At 47.6% G+C, this 19,599-nt stretch overlaps 1 non-coding gene and 1 pseudogene across 1 annotated transcript; both read left to right on the top strand.

Moving 5' to 3' along the window:
• Positions 1–1,990: 1,990 nt before the first annotated feature.
• Positions 1,991–2,188, top strand: LOC139274315 (U2 spliceosomal RNA). The gene has a single exon (XR_011595446.1). It is a non-coding gene; the product is annotated as a U2 spliceosomal RNA (small nuclear RNA).
• Positions 2,189–2,680: 492 nt separating this feature from the next.
• LOC139274201 (U2 spliceosomal RNA) lies at positions 2,681–2,858 on the top strand (annotated as a pseudogene).
• Positions 2,859–19,599: the final 16,741 nt, after the last annotated feature.

The following is a 19,599-nucleotide window of genomic DNA, read 5'->3' as shown; positions in this document are numbered from 1 at the left end:
GGGATTGTGGGATCCCTTGGGACTCCAGGGAATAAGCCCTCTGGTGGTTAGACATGGTAATTACATGTTTACATACATAACAACACTCCCCCCCCCCCCCCAAAGTCAATAGTGTAACTATTTACAATGTGAGTCGATCTGGGGCCTTCCTTTCCCTAGTTGATCGTCTCGGTGCAAATGCTGGTGTTGGTGAGTCGTTTGTTGGTCCTTCGCTGGGCTGCTGCGCAGCTGGCCTTGCTGGACTGCTGGGGGTGGTGAGTCTTGCTGGGCTGCTCTGGGTGATTGGTTCTGCTTTGTGGTCAACCGCTGGGTCGGTTGCCACTTGTGTGTATGTGTTGGAGGGTCAAAAAAGATAGAGTCTATTGTGGGTTGTTCTGGATAGTCCATAAATCTAAGTTTCGTTTGGTCCAAGTGTTTTCTGCAGGTGAGTCCATTTGCGAGTTTCACCACAAACACCCTACTCCCCTCTTTGGCCAAAACAGTGCCAGCAATCCACTTGGGACCTTGTCCATAGTTCAACACAAATACAGGATCATTTACTTCAATTTCGCGTGACACATTTGCATGATCGTGATATGTATTCCGTTGAAGCTGCCTGCTCTCTATCTGTTAGTGTAGATCAGGGTGGACTAAGTGCCCTTTTCATGAGCAGTTCAGCGGGAGGGACCACGGTGAGCGAGTGGGGTCTTGTGCGGTAACTAAGCAGGACTCGAGATAAGCGAGTCTGAAGTGAGCCTTCAGTTACCCTTTTCAAGCTCTGCTTGATTATTTGAACTGCTCGTTCTGCCTGACCGTTGGACTCTGGCTTAAACGGGGCAGACATGACATGTTTGACCCCATTGCGGGTCATGAATTCCTTGAATTCGGCACTGGTAAAGCATGGCCCATTGTCACTTACAAGGGCATCAGGCAGGCCGTGCGTGGCAAACATGGCCCGTAGGCTTTCAATGGTGGCAGCGGACACGCTTGCCGACATTATCACACATTCAATCCACTTGGAGTACGCATCTACAGCCACTAAAAATGTTTTTCCCAAGAATGGGCCTGCATAGTCGACATGAACCATAGATCACGGTTTGGAGGGCCAAGACCATAAACTTAGTGGCGCCTCCCTGGGTGCATTGCTTAACTGGGAACATGTATTACATTTGTGCACACAGGACTCTAAGTCTGCATCGATACCGGGCCACCACACGTGGGATCTGGCTATTACTTTCATCATTACAATGCCTGGGTGGAGATCACTAATGAAGATGTCCCTGCCCTTTTTTGGCACCACTACCCAATTACCCCATAGGAGGCAGTTTGTCTGTACAGACATTTCATCTTTGTGCCGCTGGTACGGCTTTATTTCTTCCTGCATCTCTAACGGGACACTAGACCAACTCTCGTGGAGCACACAGTTTTTACTAAGGACAGTAAGGAGTCCTGGCTCATCCAGGTTCTAATCTATCGGGCGGTAACAGGTGATTGCTCACTCTCGAATGCTTCCATTACCATAACTAAATCTACAGACTGTGCCATCTCCACCCCGGTGGTGGGCAATCGTAGCCTACTGAGAGCATCGGCATAGTTTTCTGTGCCTGGCCTGTGGCGGATGGCATAGTTGTATGCGACAATATGGCTAAGCTAAGATCATGCGTGACTGACCTGACAGGGGAGTAGCCACCATGACCTCCGGGTGGTTCTCCCTGGATCAGGAAGGTATATGCTTGCTTTTTTGGAAACAGGAGGTGGGTGGGGTGGCTTGACCCATCCACCTCCACGGAGGTGTGTGGGGGACCTGACCCATCCACCTCCATGGCACGAACCTGGTATTGCAGTACTTCCAGGAACGGTGCAGTGGCTCTAGGCCTTTTGGCTAAGAGCATTGGCGCAGAGTGATCCTTGAATGGGCCCAAGGTGACCTCTGGCGTTTGTGATTTGACAAAGAATTGGAACGATTGGCTACGAATTTCAAAAAAAAAAATAAAAATAAATATGAGCACCCATCGCTTCTCGGCCTTTTGGCTAAGATCATGCGTAACTGACCTGACAGGGGAGTAACCACCATAACCCCAAGGTGGTTCTCCCTGGATCAGGAAGGTATATGCTTGCTTTTTTGGAAATAGGAGGTGGGTGGGGTGGCTTGACCCATCCACCTCCACGGAGGTGTGTGGGGTTGCTGACCCATCCACCTCCATGGCACGAACCTGGTATTGCAGTACTTCCAGGAACGGTGCTTGGGCTCTAGGCCTTTTGGCTAAGAGCATTAGCGCAGGGTGATCCTTGATGTGTGCAAGGTGACCTCTGGCGTTTGTGATCTGACAAAGAATTGGAAAGATTGGCTACAAAAAATTTAAAAAAAATAAAAAAAATAAAATTAAAAAAAAATGTAAAAAAAAAAAAATATGAGCACCCATCCGGCAAAATGAGGTGGGTGGGGGGCTTGCCCCGTCCACCTCCATGGAGATGGGTGGGGGACGCCCCATCCAACTCCATGCACGAACCTGGTATTGCAGTACTTCCAGGAACGGTGCAGCCTTGGCTCTAGGCCTTTTGGCTAAGAGCAAAATCAATGGCGCAGAGTGATCTTTGTTTGGGCGTAAGGTGACCTTTGGCGTTTATGATCTGACAAGTTGATCTGACAAAGAATTGGAAAGATTGGCAACGAATAAAATAATTTAAAAAAAAATATGAGCACCCATCCGGCCTTTTGGCTAAGATCAAGTGTAGTATCTGTTCTTATCAGTTTAATATCCCCTATGGGAACATGATATTGAATTGATTTTTGGACAGGGAGCTGGATCAGGGGCATGCCCCACCCACTCCATGCACCGACCTGGTATTGCAATATTTCCAGGAACGGTGCAACTTCGCCTCTCGGCCTTTTGGCCTAAGATCAAACATATTGGCGCAAAGTGATCTTTGGCGTTAGAGTTGATCTGGAACGAAATTGGATTAAAAAAAAAATAAAAAAAAATATGAGCACCCATCTCTGGATGCGGGCCGATGCATTCATATTTATCCCCTTATTTTCAGAAAAGAGGGATATAAGCGACTTATGGTCGGTTTCCAATTCAAATTTGAGCCCGAACAGATATTGATGCATTTTCTTTACCCCGTAAACACACGCTAACGCTTCTTTTTCAATCATACTGTCGGCCCTCTCAGCCTTAGACAGACTTCTGGATGCATAAGCAACCGGTTGCAATTTCCCAAATTCATTAGCTTGTTGAAATACACACCCGACCCCGTACGACGACACATCACATGCTAGTACCAAATGTTTACATGGATTGTACAACACAAGCAATTTGTTTGAACATAACAGCTTCCTAGCTTTTTCAAAGGCATTTTCTTGGCTTTTACCCCATACCCATTCATCTCCTTTACGCAGTAAAGAGTGCAGGAGTTCTAACAATGTGCTAAGACCCGGTAAGAAGTTACTAAAATAGTTCAGGAGTCCTAGAAACGATCGCAGCTCCGTCACGTTCTGTGGTCTTGGCGCGTTTTTGATTGCCTCCGTCTTCGAATCGGTGGGCCTGATGCCGTCCGCCACGATTCTTCTCCCCAGGAACTCCACTTCAGGCACCAGGAAAATGCACTTCGAGCGTTTTAGCCTGAGCCCCACACGATTGAGCCGACTAAAAACCTCCTCCAGGTTCTGCAGGTACTCGACGGTGTCCCGACCTGTAACCAAGATGTCATCCTGGAAGACCACGGGACCGACTTCAGCAAGCTTTCAATGTTCCCCTGGAATATCGCCGCGGCCGATCGAATCCCAAACGGGCATCTGTTGTAAACGAAAAGACCTTTTTGCGTGTTGATGCAGGTGGGGCCTTTCGAAGATTCCTCCAGCTCCTGTGTCATGTAGGCCGAGGTCAAGTCCAGCTTAGTGAACTTTTTCCCTCCTGCCAGCGTCGCAAATAGTTCATCTGCCTTTGGCAGCAGGTATTGATCCTGCAGTGAGAAATGATTGATAGTTACTTTGTAATCACCACAGATTGTGATGGTGCCATCTCCCTTGAGGACTGGAACAATCGGACTGGCCCACTCATTGAATTCGATCGGTGAAATGATGCCCTCTCATTGCAGCCTGTCCAGCTCGATCTCCACCCTCGCTCTCGCCTTGTGATGGATGGGTCGCACCCCCAGAATCAAATGGATCTGCACTTTTGCTCCTTGGAACTTCCCGATGCTTGTTTCGAACAGCGAGGGGAACTTGCTTAGGACCTGGGCACATGAGGTGTCGTTGACGGACGAAAGCGCTCGGACGTCGTCCCAGTTCCAGCGTATCTTTCCCAGCCAGCTCCTGCCGAACAGCGTGGGGCCATTGCCCGGTACCACCCAGAGTGGTAAATCGTGCACTGCTCCATCGTAGGAGACCTTTACAGTAGCACTGCCAATTACTGGAATCAGTTCCTTTGTGTACATTCTACGTTTGGTACGAATGGGAGTCAGGACTGGCCTTGAAGCCTTGTTGTACCACAACTTATCAACAGTCTTTTTACTCATTATGTACTGGCTTGCGCCCCTGTCCAGCTCCATGGACACCGGGAGACCATTTAATTCAACCTTCAGCATTATCAGGGGACACTTTGTGGTAAATATGTGCACCCCATATACCTCTGCCTCCTCGGTCTGAGGCTCTGGTTTGTCATGATCCACCGTGGACCTGTCCTCCTCTGAAACATGGTGATTTGCAGGATTAGCAGGGTTTACAGCTGGCGTGCACATACATTGGAGGTGTCCCATTGTTCCACAGCCCTTGCAAACGTATCCTTTGAAGCGGCATGAATGGAATCGATGATCACCCCCGCAGCGCCAACAAGGTGTTAATGGCCTTGTATTCACCACCCTTGATGGCGGACTCTGAGTCATCTGCAGTCGTGCAGCTGCAGGCGTGTAGGTCCTGCCCTGTACGTTGCGATTCGAAAACAATGCTACTTTGTTCACAGTACTTGCAGGAGCACTAGTTTGCTGGGAAATTTGTTTGGTATTTTCACTGGTGGAGATAAACGCCTGGGCTTTCGCTATGACTTTACTCAAGGTTGGGGTCTCTACAGTCAAAAGTTTACGAAGTATTACTTCATGGCCAATGCCAAATACAAAGAAGTCCCTGAGCATATGTTCCAAGTGTCCTCCAAATTCGCAATGTCCTACAAGGCGCCTTAGCTCGGCGACGTATCTCGCCACTTCTGGCCTTCAGACCTCTTGTATGTGTAGAACCGATACCTTGCCATCAGAACGCTTTCCTTCGGGTTTAGATGCTCCTGGACCAGTGTGCACAACTCATCGTACGACTTGTCTGTGAGTTTCGCTGGAGCGAGCAGGTTTTTCATGAGGCCATACGTTGGTGCCCCGCAAACGGTGAGGAGGAGCGTCCTTCGTTTGGCAGCGTTCCCTTCTCCTTCCAGCTCGTTGGCCACGAAGTATTGGTCAAGTCGCTCCACGAAGATTTCCCAATCATCTCCCTCTGAAAATTTCTCCAGGATGCCTACAGTTTTCTGCATTGTTGCGTTGGGGTTTGTCATCTGTATCTCGTCGCCTGTTGTTAAGTCTTGGATAAAGAGTCAGACTAGATACTGCAAGCTCAAAGTAAGTGTGACCGTAGTCCTTTATTATAGATCTCAGAGTGTCTCACCAGCCTGTGAGGCCTCCTTATACACAGGTGCTCCCAAGGGATTGTGGGATACCTTGGGACTCCAGGGGAAAAGCCCTCTGGTGGTTAGACATGGTAATTACAGGTTTACATATATAACAAATACCACCAACGATGTCTCCGCAAGATCCTGCAAATCCCCTGGGAGGACAGATGCACCAACATTAGCGTCCTCGATCAGGCCAACATCCCCAGCATCGAAGCACTGACCACACTCGACCGCCAATTAATAAGATGATGGTTGATCTGATCATGGGCTCAGCTCCACTTCCCTGCCCGCTCCCCATAACCCTTCACTCCCTTATCGTTCAAAAATCAGTCTAACTCCGCCTTAAATATATTCAACGACCCACCTTCCACAGCTCTCTGGGGCAGAGAATTCCACAGATGTACAATCCTTTGAGAGAAGAAATTCCTCCTCATCTCAGTTTTAAATGGGCGGCCACTTATTCTGAGACTATGCCCCCTAATTTTAATTTCACCTAGGAATGGAAATGTCCTCTCTGCATACACCTTGTCGAGACCCATCATTATCTTATAAGTTTCAATAAGATCACCTCTCATTCTTCTGAACTTCAATGTGTACAGGCCCAACCTACTCAACCTATCCTCATGTCAACCCCCTCATCTTCGGAATCAACTTAGTAAACCTTCTCTGAACAGCCTCCAATGCAAGTATATCCTTCCTTAAATACGGTGACCAAAACTGTACGCAGTACTCCAGGTGTGGCCTCACCAATACCCTGTACAGTTGTAGCAAGACTTCTCTGCTTTTATACTCTATCCCCCTTGCAATAAAGGCCAACATTCCATTTGCCTTCTTGATTTCTTGCCGTACCTGTATACTAACTTTTTGTGTTTCATGCACAAGGACCCCCAGGTCTCTCTGTACTGCAGCACTTTGCAATTTTTCTCCATTTAAATTATAATTTGTTTTTCAATTTTTCCTGCCAAAGTGGATAACCTCACAATTTCCCACATTATACTTTTGCCCACTCACTTAGTCTGTCTATGGGGCTGAAATTGGTGAAGGCCCCCACCCACCCAAATCATAGCATCATCACAGGCAGTCCCTCGAAATCAAGGAAGACTTGCTTCCACTCCAAAAGTGAGGTCTCAGGTGACTGAACAGTCCAATTCTGGAATTACAGTCTCTGTCGCAGGTGGGACAGGCAGTTGTTGGAGGACAGGGTGGGTGGGGAGTCTGGTTTGCTGCACGCTCCTTTCGCTGCCTGCGCTTGGTTTCTGCATGCTCTCGGTGACGAGACTCGAGGTGCTCAGCGTCCTCCCGGATGCACTTCCTCCACTTAGGGCAGTCTTTGGCCAGGGACTCCTAGGTATCAGTGGGGATATTGCACTTTATCAAGGAGGCTTTGAGGATGTCCTTGTAACGTTTCCTCTGACCACCTTGGAATCACCTTGTGTAGCAGATCCGAGCAGAGCGCTTGCTTTGGGAGTCTTGTGTCCGGCATGTGGATAATGTGGCCCGCCCAATGGAACTGCTTGAGTGTGGTCAGTGCTTCGATGTTGGGGATCTTGGCCTGATTGAGGACACTGACGTCACAGTGCGGATTCTGTCCACTAAGCGGCACAACGGACATGATCTTTACAGCACGACAACTGCTAGAGAAATGCAGGGAACAGCACCAACCCTTGTACATGGCCTTCTTTGACCTTACAAAGGCTTTTGACACTGTTAACTGCGAGGGACTGGAGCGTCCTCCTCCGTTTCGGCTGCCCCCAAAATTTTGTCGCCATCCTCCGCCTGCTCCACGATGGCATGCAAGCAGTGATCCTGACCAACGGATCCACCACAGACCCAATCAACATCCGAACCAGGGTCAAGCAGGGCTATGTCATCGCGCCAACCCTCTTCTCGATCTTCCTCACTGCAATGCTCCACCTCACACTCAACAAGCTCCCCGCTGGAGTGGAACTAAACTATAGAACCTGTGGGAACCTGTTCAACCGCCCAAGTGCCATCCAAAGGACTGCCGATGGCTGCCGAGATACCTGACAGTACTTTGGGTGGGGTTTTCGTCAAAAAGGTCCTTGAAAGGGCGGCGGGCAGCAAAAGAGGGACTTACGCTGCCAATCTGCGTAGCAGCCGATGGGGGCTCCCAATCTCGGCGGCAAAGACGCTTGCCGCCCAATACCACCGAGGATGGAGTCAGGCCCACGGAGGGTCGAAAAACTGAAAAGGAAAATCATCAAAACATTTTTTAAAAACCCCACCGGAACACCTTCAGGTAAGTCGCTGTAAAGAAAAAATTTAAAAAATGTTTACTAACCTTTTTTTTCAGCTCTTCATACTCACCTTTGGGGATAGAACAGCCTCCAGCCAGTCGTTCTTCCCCGTTCTGGCGCCGACTCCTACCCGAATCAATCTGGCATCTCGGCAGGCGGGAGGTCAGTTGCGCCACTCAGCCGTCCGCTGATGTCAGCGGGTGGTTCCCGGCGGTTCTCCCCTCCCACCCGCTCCACGCCAAATAGAAAGTGGCACTGGACCTGCAAGAGGAATGTTGGCGGCAGTTGGCGGCAGTGGGTGGTAAGTACATTATTTGGGCCCTATATCCCTTTACATATTTTTGGTGTTCTCCTCACAATTTGATTTCCCACCCATCTTTGTATCATCAACAAACTTGGCGACATTACACTCGGTCCCTTCATCCAAGTCATTAATATAGATTGTAAATGGTTGAGGCCCCAGCACCGATCTCTGCGGCACCCCACTAGTTACTATTTGCCAACCAGAAAATGACCCGTTTATCCTGACTCTCTATTTTCTGTAAGTTAGCCAAATCTCTATCCATGCTAATATATTACCCCCAACCCCGTAAACTTTTACCTTGTGTAGTAACCTTTTACGTGGCACCTAGGTGGGACCAGCAAGAGGAGTGGAACAGGAGCAGGAGCCAGCCACCGCAGGGAGCAGCGTGAGCCAGCTTGAGAGTGCAATGAAGGCAAAGCGAGCGACAAACCAAACGTCACAGCATCCCAGGTAGCGGATTGGTTGGCGACTCTTGGTGCGAGGTGGAGTCCAGCGGCGGGTTCAGGGCCCAGAAGAGGTCAGAGGACAGCGAGAGGTCGGAGGACAGAGGGAGATCGGTTGTCGGAGGACAGCGGGAGCCCAGAGGGTCGGGGGACAGCGGGAGCCCAGAGGTCAGAGGACGGCGGGAGTTCGGAGGACAGAGGGAGATAGGAGGACCGAGGGAGTGATGTATTAACAATAAAAGGTCATGTGGCAAGGTCACATGACACAGTCCTTGTTAAGGAGCCATCTTGTAGAGTGTGCTTGTGTTAGTGGTGTCTGTAAAGATATCACACTTATGACTTTAATTTTATTTCCTTGTACCTAATTATCATAACTTTTTGTGCACTTTTTTTTCCTGTTGAATCTCACCATCCATTTTGGAGATGTGAACAGCATTCAAAATACTGTGTTTTCTTTAGCTCAAGCTCAGGTTTAATGGCTGTTTTTAAGCCTACACAAACTCAAACATTGATTGATTGGAATAAAATCTCAGCAGGTCAGGGAGTATCTGTGGAGAGAGAGACAGAGTTAATGGCTGGAATTTTCAAAGGTAAGAACGGGTGGGCTCGAGGTGTGGGGGAAAGTGAAAGTTGAATAAATGTAAAACTCGACCCCCAACCCGCCTCCAACCCGCCCACTTTCACCTTTCATTCAGGAGGGACGGGGGCGTGGGTGCTAACCCGCTGCCAAGAGGTGGGTTGGCAATTTACATATTGTAATGAGGCCTGAAGCCTCGATGATCCATCGACCTGAAAGGTTGGGCTGGATTTTGCTGGGTCCCACCCGCATGGTGCAGGGGGAAACTCGGAGAAGGAGGCTGCAGGACAAGGGCAGGATGATGAGGGGGGGGCGAGGGTGGGGTGCGGTGATTTCAATCCCCAGGAGGGGGTCCAATCCCTGACCCTGAAGCTGAGTCGCGATCCCAGTGGGGTGTGTTCCCGGCCCAGGGCGGGGGAGGAGGGGGGAAGGGTCCGAACCCTGACCCCAGGGAGAGCCAGGCTGATGGTGGGGGAGATTGGGAGCTGGGAGGAAGCTCCCCTGCTCCTTCCGGTCCACAAGCATTGCTCCCCGAGGCTGAGACCACCTCATTGCAGCTACCTGTGATCACAAGCCCTGGGATCCTGACATAAAACCTGCAAACAGATTAAAGTAGAGGCTTCAGGCCTCATTATATGTAAATTGCCAACCCGCCTCTTGGCAGCCGGTTGGCACTCTGTGTCCCCATCCTTCCTGAGTGAAAGGTGAAAGGAGGCGGATTGGGGGTCGGGTTTTACATTTTTTCAATTTTCACTTCCCCCCACGCCTCCAACCCACCTGTTCTTACCTCTGAAAACTCCGACCATTAACTCTGTTTCTCTCTCTGCAGATGCTGCCTGACATGCTGAGTATTTCCAGCATTTTCTGTTTTTATTTCAGATTTTCAGCGTCCGCTCTGCTCTATCAAAACCTTTCAGAATTTTAAATGCCTATATTAGGGCACCCCTCAGCATGTTCATCCTTTCCCGATAGGAACAACTTCACAGTCCTGGCTTCACCCTTGTAAATCTTTTTTGCACCCTCTCCAGTGGCTTTATATACTTTTTATAATATGGTGACCAGGTTCAATACAAGTTTAGCATAACTTCTCTACTTTTCAATTCTATCCGAGAGTAATATACCCGAATGCTTGGTTTTCATTTCTTTTAATGGCCTTATCCATCTGCATCAGTACCTTTAGTGATTTGTGTATTTCTGCTCCCTTTGTTGAATATGTTGAAATTCATTTGCCGATTATATGCCCATTCTACAAGTTATTAATGTTTTCTTGTAATTTGTTGCCGTTCTCCTCAGTATTGACTACCCCCTGAATTTGCTGTTTTTGATTCCAAGGTCCAAATTGTTAATTTATCGTCCCAGCGCTGATCTTGTGGGACCCCACTTTCCATCTTCTGCCATTCTGAATAGCTACCTTTTACCCCGACTCTCTTTTTCTGCCTTGCAGCCAGCTAGCTATCCATTCTGCTATTTGTCCCTGATTCTGCATTGTTGCAAACACCTGAATCCACCTATGAAAACTAAAAAACGTTGAATTGTTTCATTTTCCTCTGAAGGTGAAAGTTTATTTTTTTCCAAGCGATAAACGGTTTTGAAATGTGCATTTAAAGGTATGTAGGTGGGCGATGACCCAGAGTCAGATTTGTTGCGGGTATTTTATACACAAAGCTGCGATCCACTAATCTGGTTCATTTATGTAAAGCCATGAACCAAATGTTTTCTGGCGCTATGTTAAGAAACTCTGTAAAAATAAATATGTGTATAGGAACTGAGTATTTTTTCAGGTGTTTATTAGTCTGCATTTCATCTTCTCTATGGACTGCCTTCTGTGTGCGTGTCTCCTTATTTCAGTATATTGCGAAATATCTGATTCCCACCGATTGTTAATGGGTAGAAATTATAAATCGTTTTGATTTGTTGAATACTAAAAAGAAGCTGTTTCAAGAAGAATAAAACAAAAACAAACTTGATGCTTCATTGGCACCCGACCAGAAATACATGCTACTAGAATTCTAATAATCTATAATCTCTTTTCTCTGACACACTGAAAAATAACTGTAGAGGCATGCGTTAAAACTGTAATCTTACTTTAATCCATTCAGGCAGGACTTTAACCGTTGAGCTGGCTTTTGCATAAATTGGGGTTTAAAGACATTTTAGGTCAGTCTAAGTAGCAGCAGGCTTTATAATAGGATTTGAATGAGCTTTGTGTGACACCCCTAAGGATTCATCTTGTCTCTGACTGTGTATTCCTTTCTGTGCTGTGATGGACTCATGAAAGTACATCTGCTTTGGTAATTGTGGTAAATCATGTGTCATCAATTGGTTATGCCCAGCATGCATTTCATAGCAGAGCCTTTTAAAGGCTCAGCTTTGTACCCTGCTCCACAGATCCAGGTTAAATGGCTCTTTGCTTGTATTGTTTTCTTTATAAAGCAAGGAATAGGATTGTTGCAGTTTCACCAATGGATGATATAAACGAATCAAATACTGCATCAAGTCCACCTATCATTTGTTGTCACACGCAACAAGAAACACAAGGAGATGTTCTTGTGTTGAGTAATTACTCACAGCTTTTCCATTGTGCAGATTCTGTTTGCTGTTCCACTGTAGTGCAGCATATGTAGGATTGTATAAGGCCCAGGAGAAAGATTAAATTAAGTCACCAACAGTGACTATAGTTTACCATCCAGCCTCTGAATTCTAGTAGTCACTCATCTTCTTGTATCTGCAGTAGATAGAAAAGTTACTGAATATGCAAACCAAAACAACATGTATATTTGTCAAGATATGCAAAGTATTTCTTCAGATGCAGAAAATCTGAAGTGTTCTGAACCACAGCTTGGCTCAGTTGGTACTGATATGTCCTTACTATACAGGATAAATGCACACGAGGCCCATACTTGAGAGAAGGTCACTCTGTGACCAGTTACATTTATTACCAAGACCTCAAGTGCAGAAGGTGGGTGGAGCTCCAGGTTAGGAGTGTCTCCCATAAGTTCGCCCTTTGTGGTCAATGTTCTCAAGGTGTACAACTTAAGTCAGCTTATACATGGGTTACAATGATAGTTGAATACATGACATCACCTCCTCCCCAAAGTCTCATTGGGATCACAGGTTGAGTCTCTCTGGTGGTTTACACTCCCTTGTAGAGCGCCTGAGTTGGGGCTCCGGTTGTTGGGCACTGGCCTGAGTGTCTGCTGTTTGCGGTGTCTCAGGCCTGTCCGGACTGCCCACAGTGACTGGGCTCTCCTCCACTTGGTTCCGGTGTTCGGTCACCTGTGGTGGAGTAAACTCTACATTGTGTTCTTTCTCTGCTTCTTCTATGGGGTTGCTGAACCTCCTTTTAGTTTGATCCACGTGTTTGCGGCAGATTTCTCCATTGATAAATTTAACTACCAAAACCCGATTCCCCTCTTTGGCAATCACAGTGCCTGCAAGCCATTTGGGCCCTGCAGCGTAATTAAGGACAAAAACAGGGTAATTGACATCAATACATCGCGCCCTCGCATTCCTGTCATGGTAGTCACATTGTGACTGATGCCTGCTCTCAACAATTTCTTTCATAGTAGGGTGTATAAGGGATAACCTGGTTTTGAGCATGCTTTTCATTAGCAGCTCTGCGGGTGGAACCCCTGTGAGCGAGTGTGGTCGGGATCTATTGGACAACAGGAGGCGTGATAAGCGGCTTTGCAGGGAACCCCCTTGGATTCTGAGCATCCCCTGTTTGATTATCTGCACTGCTCGTTCCGCCTGGCCGTTTGAGGCCGGCTTGAACGGTGCCGTTCTGACATGGTTGATTCCATTGCCTGTCATGAAGTCCTGGCATTCAGTGCTTGTGAAGCACGGGCCATTGTCGCTGGTCAAGACATCCGGTAGACCATGGGCGGCGAACATTGCCTGTGGACTTTCTACCGTGGCAGAGGATGTGTTTGAATTTAAAATGGCACACTCAATCCATTTGGAGTAGGCTTCTACTACAACCAAAAACATTTTTCCCATGAAAGGACCTGCATAGTCCACATGGATGCATGACCATGGTTTGGCGGGCCAGGACCAGGGGCTAAGAGGGGCTTCCCTGGGTGCGTTGCCCAGCTGAGAAAATGTGTTGCACCTGCGAACACAAAGTTCCAGGGCTGCATCTATCCCTGGCCACCAAACGTGTGATTCATCATGACAATGCCCGGGTGCTCATTGTGAAGTTCTCTGATACACACCTCTCTGCCCATCTGGGGCATGATTGCTCGGTTTCCCCACAGTAGGCAATCGGCCTGAATCGAGAGTTCATCCTTGCGCCTATGAAACGGTTTAAATTCCCCGTACGTGGCTGCCCAGTTCTCATTCAGGACATATTTCTTAACTAAAGACAATAGCGGGTCTTTATTTGTCCAGACTTTAATCTGACGGGCTGTCACAGGTGAGCCTTCGCTTTCGAAAGCTTCAACAGCCATGACCATCTCAGCATCATGCTCAGTTGCCTCCTCAGTGGTGGCTAGTGGGAGCCTGCTGAATGCATCGACGCAGTTTTCAGTGCCCGGTCTGTGCCGAATTGTGTAGTCATAGGCGGCTAATGTGAGTGCCCACCTCTGTATGCTGGTCGATGCATTCGCATTTATGGCCTTGTTGTCAGCCAAAAGGGACATTAGGGGTTTGTGATCTGTCTCCAGCTCAAATTTCCTGCCAAACAGGTACTGGTGCATTTTTTTTACTGCATATACACATGCTAGCACTTCCTCTTCTACCATCCCGTAGCCCCTTTCTGCTTGGGACAACTTCTGGAGGCATAAGCTACCGGTTGTAACTGACCATTGGCATTCACATGCTGCAACATACACCCGATCCCATAGGACGACACATCACACGTTAAAACAAGTTTCTTACACAGGTCATATAACATTAACAGTTTGTTGGAGCATAACAAATTGCATGCTCTATCAAAAGCCTTTTCCTGGCTGTCCCCCCAGACCCAATCGCGACCTTTGCGTAGGAGCACGTGTAGCGGCTCTAACAGCGTGCTCAATTTGGGAAGAAAGTTACCAAAATAGTTCAGGAGCCCCAGGAACGAACACAGCTCCGTCGTGTTACGGGGTCGGGGTGCTCTCTGGATCGCTTCCGTTTTACACGCAGTAGGTCTGATCCCGTCTGCTGCTACCTCTGGAGCTAAGAAGACGCACTTTGCCTTTTTCAGTCACAGCCCTACCCGGTCCAGCCTGCGCAGCACCTCCTCCAGGTTGTGAAGGTGTTCTTCAGTATCGCGACCCATGATGAAGATGTTGTCTTGAAAAGCCACTGTCCTTGGAATCGACTTGAGGAGGCTTTCCATATTTCGCTGAAAGATCGCGGCAGCCGAACGAATCTCGAACGGACACCTGTTATACTCAAACAATCCCTTGTGTGTCGTGATGGTGGTCAGCTTCTTCGACTCACTTGCCAGCTCCTGGGTCATGTAAGCTGAGGTCAGGTCCAATTTTGAAAAAAGTTTGTCACTGGATAGCGTCGCAAAGAGGTCCTCCGCTCTCGGTAGCGGCTACTGGTCTTGGAGTGACACCCGATTGATGGTGGCCTTGTAATCGCCACATATCCTGACCGACCCATCCGCCTTGAGCACCGGCACGATCGGGCTTGCCCAGTCACTGAATTCGACTGGCGAGATGATGCCTTCCCTCAGCAGGCAGTCCAATTCGCTTTCTATCTTTTCCCGCATCACGTACGGCACCGCTCTGGTCTTGTGGTGGACTGGCCTGGCGTCCGGGTTTATGTGAATCACTACCTTGGCCCCCATGAAAGTGCCGATGCCGGGTTGAAATAATGAGTCAAATTTGTCCAGGACCTGTGAGCATGATACTCGCTCCACAGAAGAAATTGCATTGACATCGCCACATTTCCAGTTCATGACAGCAAGCCAACTCCTCCCCAGTTGTGCAGGACCATCCCCCGGGACAATCCAGAGTGGCAACCTGTTCTGCGAATCTTTGTGGGTCACGACTACCGTGGCGCTGCCTAGCACCGGAATGATCTCCTTTGTATACATCCGTAGCTGTGCATCAATCGGCAATAATTTTGGCCTCCTGGCCTTGGACACCCACAACCTTTCGAACTGTTTGATACTCATCAGGGACTGGCTGGCCCCCGTGTCTAGCTCCATTAATACTGGGATGCTATAAGAACATAAGAACATAAGAACATAAGAATTAGGAACAGGAGTAGGCCATCTAGCCCCTCGAGCCTGCTCCGCCATTCAATAAGATCATGGCTGATCTGGCCGTGGACTCAGCTCCACTTACCCGCCCTCTCCCCGTAACCCTTAATTCCCTTATTGGTTAAAAATCTATCTATTTGTGACTTGAATACATTCAATGAGCTAGCCTCAATTGCTTCCTTGGGCAGAGAATTCTACAGATTCACAACCCTCTGGGAGAAGAAATTCCTTCTCAAATCGCTTTTAAATTGGCTTCCCCGTATTTTGAGGCTGTGCCCCCTAGTTCTAGCCTCCCCTACCAGTCGAAACAACCTCTCTGCCTCTATCTTGTCTATCCCTTTCATTATTTTAAATGTTTCTATAAGATCACCCCTCATCCTTCTGAATTCCAGCGAGTAAAGACCCAGTCTACTCAATCTATCATCATAAGGTAACTCCCTCATCTCCGGAATCAGCCTAGTGAATCGTCTCTGTACCCCCTCCAAAGCCAGTATATCCTTCCTTAAGAAAGGTGACCAAAACTGCACGCAGTACTCCAGGTGCGGCCTTACCAATACCCTATACAGTTGCAGCAGGACCGCCCTGCTTTTGTACTCCATCCCTCTCGGAATGAAGGCCAACATTCCGTTCGCCTTCCTGATTACCTGCTGCACCTGCAAACTAACTTTTTGGGATCCATGCACAAAGACCCCCAGGTCCCTCTGCATCTCAGCATGTTGTAATTTCTCCCCATTCAAATAATATTCCCTTTTACTGTTTTTTTTTCCCAAGGTGGATGACCTCACACTTTCCGACATTGTATTCCATCTGCCAAACCTTTGCCTGTTCGCTTAACCTATCCAAATCTCTTTGCAGCCTCTCTGTGTCCTCTACACAACCCGCTTTCCCACTAATCTTAGTGTCATCTGCAAATTTTGTAACACTACACTCTGTCCCCTCTTCCAGATCATCTATGTATATTGTAAACAGTTGTGGTCCCAGCACCGATCCCTGTGGCACACCACTAACCACCGATTTCCAACCCGAAAAGGACCCAATTATCCCGACTCTCTGCTTTCTGTTCACCAGCCAATTCTCTATCCATGCTAATACATTTCCTCTGACTCCGCATTCCTCTATCTTCTGCCGGAACCTTTTGTGTGGCACCTTATCGAATGCCTTTTGGAAATCTAAATACACCACATCCATCGGCACACCTCTATCCACCATACTCGTTATATCCTCAATGAATTCTAGTAAATTAGTTAAACATGATTTCCCCTTCATGAATCCATGCTGCGTCTGCTTGATTGCACTATTCCTATCTAGATGTCCCGCTATTTCTTCCTTAATGATAGCTTCAAGCATTTTCCCCACTAAAGATGTTAAACTAACCGGCCTATAGTTACCTGCCTTTTGTCTGCCCCCTTTTTTAAACAGAGGCGTTACATTAGCTGCTTTCCAATCCGCTGGTACCTCCCCAGAGTCCAGAGAATTTTGGTAGCTTATAACGAATGCATCTGCTATAACTTCCGCCATCTCTTTTAATACCCTGTGATGCATTTCATCAGGAGCAGGGGACTTGTCTACCTTGAGTCCCATTAGCCTGTCCAGCACTACCCCCCTAGTGATAGTGATTGTCTCAAGGTCCTCCCTTCCCACATTCCCGTGACCAACAATTTTTGGCATGGTTTTTGCGTCTTCCACTGTGAAGACCGAAGCAAAATAATTGTTTAAGGTCTCAGCCATTTCCACATTTCCCATTATTAAATCCCCCTTCTCATCTTCTAAGGGACCAACATTTACTTTAGTCACTCTTTTCCGTTTTATATATCTGTAAAAGCTTTTACTATCTGTTTTTATGTTTTGCGCAAGTTTACCTTCGAAATCTATCTTTTCTTTCTTTATTGCTTTTTTAGTCATTCTTTGCTGTTGTTTAAAATTTTCCCAATCCTCTAGTTTCCCACTAACCTTGGCCACCTTATACACATTGGTCTTTGATTTGATACTCTCCTTTATTTCCTTGGTTATCCACGGTTGGTTATCCCTTCTCTTACCGCCCTTCTTTTTCACTGGATTATATTTTTGTTGCGCACTATGAAAGAGCTCTTTAAAAGTCCTCCACTGTTCCTCAATTGTGCCACCGTTTAGTCTGTGTTTCCAGTCTACTGTAGCCAACTCTGCCATCATCCCACTGTAGTCCCCTTTGTTTAAGCATAGTACGCTCGTTTCTGACACAACTTCCTCACCTTCAATCTGTATTACAAATTCAACCATACTGTGATCACTCATTCCGAGAGGATCTTTTACTAGGAGATCGTTTATTTTTCCTGTCTCATTACACAGGACCAGATCGAAGATAGCTTGCTCCATTGTAGGTTCTGTAACATACTGTTCTAAGAAACAATCCCGTATGCATTCTATGAATTCCTCCTCCAGGCTACCCCGTGCGATTTGAGTTGACCAATCGATATGTAGGTTAAAATCCCCCATGATTACTGCTGTTCCTTTTTCACATGCCTCCATTATTCCCTTGATTATTGTCTGCCCCACCGTGAAGTTATTATTTGGGGGCCTATAAACTACGTCCACCAGTGACTTTTTCCCCTTACTATCTCTAATCTCCACCCACAATGATTCAACATTTTGTTCATTAGAGCCAATATCGTCTTTCACAACTGCCCTGATATCATCCTTTATTAACAGAGCTACCCCACATCCTTTCCCTTCTTGTCTATCTTTCCAAATCGTCAGATACCCCTGTATGTTTAATTCCCAGTCTTGGCCATCCTGCAACCATGTTTCTGTAATGGCCACCAAATCATACCCATTTGTAATGATTTGTGCCGTCAACTCATTTACTTTATTTCGAATGCTGCGTGCATTTAGGTAAAGTGTTTTAATCCTAGTTTTTAAACCATGATTTTTAGTTTTGACCCCTCCTGCAGCCCCTTTATATTCAGTGGCCCTTTTTGTTTTTTGCCTTGGGTTTCTCTGCCCTCCTTTTGCTTTTGTCTCCTTTTTGTTTCCCTCTGTCTCCCTGCATTGGTTCCCATCCTCCTGCCATATCAGTTTAACTCCTCCCCAACAGCACTAGCAAACACTCCCCCTAGGACATTGGTTCCGGTCCTGCCCAGGTGCAGACCGTCCGGTTTGTACTGGTCTCACCTCCCCCAGAACCGGTTCCAATGCCCCAGGAATTTGAATCCATCCCTGCTGCACCACTGCTCAAGCCACGTATTCATCTGAGCTATCCTGCAATTCCTACTCTGACTAGCACGTGGCACTGATAGCAATCCCGAGATTACTACTTTTGAGGTCCTACTTTTTAATTTAGCTCCTAGCTCCTTAAATTCGTCTCATAGGACCTCATCCCTTTTTTTACCTATGTTGTTGGTACCAATGTGCACCACGACAACTGGCTGTTCTCCCTCCCTTTTTAGAATGTCCTGCACTTGCTCCGAGGCATCCTTGACCCTTGCACCAGGGAGGCAACATACCATCCTGGAGTCTCGGTTGCGGCCGCAGAAATGCCTATCTATTCCCCTTACAATTGAATCCCCTATCACTATCGCTCTCCCACTCTTTTTCCTGCCCTCCTGTGCAGCAGAGCCAGCCATGGTGCCATGAACTTGGCTGCTGCTGCCCTCCCCTGATGAGTCATCCCCCTCAACAGTACTCAAAGCAGTGTATCTGTTTTGCAGGGGGATGACTGCAGGGGACCCCTGCTCTACCTTCCTTGCACTGCTCTTCCTGTTGGTCTTCCATTCCCTCTCTGGCTGTGGACCCTTCACCTGTGATAAGACCAACTCGCTACAAGTGCTACTCACGTCATTCTCAACATCGTGGATGCTCCAGAGTGAGTCCACCCTCAGCTCCAATTTCGCAACGCGGTCCGTCAGGAGCTGGAGGCAGATACACTTCCCGCACATGTAGTCGTCGGGGACACTGGAAGTGTCCCTGAGTTCCCACATAGTACAGGAGGAGCATATCACGTGACCGAGCTCTTCTGCCATGACTTAATCCTTAGATCCCTTAAATTGACAACAACAATGTTAACAGGTTACTTACTGATATAAAAAATAAAAAGAAAAGCTACTCACCAATCACCAGCCAATCACTTACCCCCTTGGCTGTGACGTTACCTTTTGATTATTTCTACTTCTTTTTTGCCTTCTCTCCCCGCTGCAGCTGCACAAGTTCGCCTCT

This window comes from Pristiophorus japonicus, chromosome 9, assembly GCF_044704955.1.
Source record: "Pristiophorus japonicus isolate sPriJap1 chromosome 9, sPriJap1.hap1, whole genome shotgun sequence".
Lineage (NCBI taxonomy): Eukaryota > Metazoa > Chordata > Chondrichthyes > Pristiophoridae > Pristiophorus > Pristiophorus japonicus.
This window is presented reverse-complemented; position numbering and strand designations above follow the sequence as displayed.